Source organism: Triticum urartu, chromosome 7A (assembly GCF_056163025.1).
Source record: "Triticum urartu cultivar PI428250 chromosome 7A, HENAU_Tu73, whole genome shotgun sequence".
In the NCBI taxonomy this organism is placed as follows: Eukaryota; Viridiplantae; Streptophyta; class Magnoliopsida; order Poales; family Poaceae; genus Triticum; species Triticum urartu.
The window spans coordinates 439,467,871-439,472,624 of NC_141879.1; positions in this window are offsets into that span (position 1 = coordinate 439,467,871).

Consider the following 4,754-nt stretch of genomic DNA (forward strand, 5'->3'; position numbering starts at 1 on the left):
TCTCTTGGTAGTTAATGGTCTGGCTCGCGTATCGCAGGCCTGGGTCCTTGCTTCCTTGAGGAACCACCTTGGTACATTTTCCTAAACATATTTCTTCCTCTGAAAAATTTCTGAAATTTTTAGTGGCTCAAAATAAAAGTGAACCAAAGTCAACAAAATTGATAGCAACTACTCCTACAAGTGTCTAGAGGCTATATCATGCAATAAAACTACTTTTGACCACATAAATTTGACATGCAAGCTCAACAACAGGGTCACCTGATGTAGGGTGGAACCCTATGTGGCCGATCTTTCACGAAAGGAGCGGATCCCGCGAAGAAAACAAAGAACACGGGGAAGAACAGAGAGAAAACACAAGGGGAAACACTCAAGAACAAGTCCAATCACACATCCACTAGACAATCAAACACACAAGATCCACAAGGTACATGAATAACAAAGGGAAAGATACAAGGTAAGGTTCACCTCCATGAGGAGGTCTTGATGGTAGAGTTCATCACAAATCCAAAGGAGATGGGGGCTTGAATCCTAGAAGGATCTTCCCACACGGGGGTCTTGAATCCAAGGTGGATCTTCTCCGAAGAGGGGCCACGGTCTCTGTCGTGGAGTAGATCCCTAATGGATGAGCAAAGCTCTATCTCTAAATGAGCTACTACTTTGCTAACACTAGAAAGGATAAGGGGAAGGTATATTTATAGTCTAAGTGCAAATGGGGGTGAAGTGAAGGGGAGCATGGGCCTCAGCCCGCAACTGGACACAGCCAGGGGTCGGACGTCCGGAGACTCACGGGCGGCCGGACGTCCGGTAGACATCGGACGTCCGCTCGATCTGGCTCGGACGCTGGAGTGCCGGATTTTCGGAGGTGGCCGGTCGTCCGGTCGTCGGTCGTACGCTGGCGTCGGACGTCCGCTCATTTGCTCGGGTGCGGGATCGCCGTTCGTCCAGTGGATCTTCAGGCGTCGGACGTCCGGACCCGACCGGTCGTCCGGTGGTTGGAGCTTCTTCTACAGCTCTTCTGCTTGCGTCTTCGCTTCCAGGCTTCCCTCGTGGATGGTGTAGTTGTTCCTTGGCGCTTGCACTCCTCCTCGTCGTCCGTAGTGTTCCAACAATACCTATGCATGCACACGAGTGGAGTGTCAAGTAGTATACCATCCTCGAAGGGGTCAAGTAAGCACGTGTAAAGGAGATGATTCACCTTTATGTATGTGAAGTAGGTGTCGCACGTGTCACTTGCCAAACGGACTCTTGACATGGTGATGTCCATAGGATGCTCCGCATCATCTCCCCTCCCTTGGGAAAGATCCGACCTCGGATCGAAAACCAAATCACCATGGGAAATAGATGGCTTCACCGTGTAGAAGCGGACGTTCACCAAGTAGTCATCATCTTCAAGCTTGAAGTGGGCACTCTCCAATGTCGCACCGGCTAGTGATTCCTTCAAAATGAGCAAGGACAACAAACACTTGGAAAAATAAATGTGGTTAGTGTTAGTGCAAAACCAAGCATTCAAGAGGTGATTCACCAAACAAGTGTCGTCATCATGCAAAGCATATGGTTTGACAAGGGATAGTGACATGGCATGAAAGCACATAAATTGAGCACAAGCAAAGATATCATGGGGACAAGCATGTGAATGTGAGGTAGTGACGCAAATATGTTTGACAAGAGAATAAGCATCTACCTCAAAGTCATAGCAAGCATTCACAAATTGCTCAATGAAAGGTCTATGGTAGGCATAAGAATCATTCACAACACCAAATAAAATGAAGTGTCTAAACACATGTGTCAAGTGTAAGACAATCCAAGCATAATGTGCATTGGGTGTGGTGAATATCGTGTGGCACTAAACACAATAGAAAGAGCAATTGTTCATCATTTGTGAAGCAATCAAGGCAAGCATGTTGCAATCAATGGGACATGGCATATGTGAAGAAACAGCATTGTTGCAACCAAACATGTGATAGGAGCAAGTAATCCAATAATTGAATGCAACACACAAGGCATATATATCATGATGCATGGAATTGTGAAAATGACAAGTCGAAGCAAGATCTCTAACAAGTGTGCAATCAAGTGGTCCAAGATGAACAATAAGTCTCATGGTGCAAGCAACACAAGTAGTATGATCCGCAATATCCATGCTCAAGAAAGATGTCACCTGGAAGGCGTGTGCTTGTGCATTCTTCACATTGCCTAAGTGGTAGGAAAGGTGGTGTAGAAGCGAGTCGTGGTCTAATGTATGAGGCTCGCGCTCAAGAGCTCGAATGGTCAACTCATGTGACATGGAAGTTGACACAAAGTCCCAGTATCCTACACATGCACACAACAAAACAAAGAACGTATGCGCATGGTAGATAAACACATCATCCATCATGATGGTTCTCTTCTCTTGCACATAACCAATAGAAGCACAAGTGCATGAATAATATGATGCAGCAATGGTTATATTCATGGCACTGGGTAAGACAAGCATGCTTCACAAGAAAAATGTCAAAATCTCCAATCATATGTGAGAATGCTATGGGGGAAAACTCATTATCAAGACTAGGGGCATTGTTGCACTCAATACATGTCAAATCATCTAGCATGAGAGAGGCAACATATGGAGATATATGACAAGAAGCAACAACAATCATGTGCAAAGCATGTAGATGGTTGTCATCAACCGCATGAAATGAGCAAGTATGAATAATTGGTGATGCAATATAAGCAAGCATAGTAATCAAGTCGTGCAAGCTAGTAGTGCGAAGATGCAACATACTAGAGGAAATCATGGCAATCATGTCATGTGAGAAAATAATAGACATAGACAATGCACATGACATACCGCAAGCACGGACACAAAGAAAGATGAAAGTATCATCATAGGCATGGGGTACAAAGCAAACATGGCAATAACAAGCAATATCTCCACCAAGCTTGCAAATACACATACAAGTATGAGAATCAATCATCATGTGTAATGCAAAACATGGGTCACGAATGCATGGCAAAAGCATAGTAATGAGCATATCATGCAAAGTGAACATGGCAAGATGGGCATAGAATATGTAATGGACAATAACCCATAGCCAAGTGAGGGTCATGTAGAAGAAATGCGCGAAGTATTTGCGCAAAGAGAGCGGTGGAAAATACAATCCATGGGATCCCAAGTCATCATTTCTCTCTAGAGCTTGTTTTGTCAACTCGTGGGATTGCGAGGTTGACAAGAATTCATGGGTACCTACAAAAAAGAGACACAAACGAAAGAGATTGTGTGCGTGGTAAATGTACACATCATCCATCATGATGTGTATGTGCACGTGAGAGTTAGCACAAGATAAGCATCGCTCAAAGAAATTAGATGCATGGTATAAGAACATGTCATCCAGCATGAAAGAATAGTTATTCTGTATGACATGATGGGGATGCAAATTTAGCATACAAATATAAGGCACAACAATAGCATTTTTATTCATGGGGAGCATATTGTGCACACAAGTATTGGGATCATGCAATGAATGGGATGAATCAAAATCTCCTAGAATGCATGAGGAAACTATGGGGGTCTCCTCATGAACAATATTGGAAACATCATATGGAGAAAATGGACAACATCCAAAACAATGCATATCCGATGCTAGGTGGTCATGGAATGGCATATGAGATAAATGATGCAAAGGGAGCATATCAATATCATCACAAGAAAAACAAATGCCAATAACCATGGTCTTGTCATCTATGTCATATGTGCAAATTGGGTTTACTTTAATAGCATATGCATAGTCACTATGAAGAGATTGCAAATATGACATATGATTGATCTCATGCATAGCATATGACAAGTCAAGTGGATTGTCAAACATGATGTGACCTAAAGAATGATCACAAGAAATCCTATGTAACATGGCATCACAACTAAAAGACTCCACATGGCAATCATCATACTCATCATAAATGGGTAAATCATCGCATGGGGAAATCATACTAGCATGAAGCATGTCAATAGGGGGATCAACATCATGCAAGCAATCAATGTCAAGAATGTCCACTAGTGGGACTAGAGCATCACCGTCACCTATGTTACCATTCTCATTCCACTCAAGTGGTGTAGGTGAGGTGGGAAATACCAAATGGTGGTCATCTTCATCTTGATGGAACCATGTGGGGGGTGCATCATATTCCACCATGGCCATCGTCTTGTCCAAAGGTAGGACGTAGTCGCCGGGAATCGGCGTGTTATCATAGATGGGACCTAGCACCAAATGAGAAGACACAATAGAGGTAGAGGTCAAGTCATTAGAAATGCAAATGGCCTCACATGCCCTATCAACTATCACACTCTCTCTATGTGGTGGTTCACTCACTCACTCAAAATAGGTGCGCTCAAACTCACATATGGTGGAGTCACTCATCTCACTCAAGTGGTGGGGGTTGTGGCTCTCCTCACATGGGAATTGTGGAAACACATCATATATGAGGCTAGTGGTGAAGTCACTCTCACTCTCAATATGGTGGCAAAAGTCACTCAAGTCATCATACGTCACCGTGGTCGAAGGGAAAATCCCATGCTCAACCATCTCGTTGTTGTCGCCGTGGATGAAGGCCGAAGATGGCACATCATCACTCTCGCCTCCTAAGATGGAAGCATCATCCTTGCTCGTCACCATGTCGTTCGCCTCCAAAGATTGGTCCTTGAATGGCTCCATACACTACAAAAAAATACACTTCCGTGATGATACATGTTTGTCACAGTAGGTCGCGTTTTTTGTCAT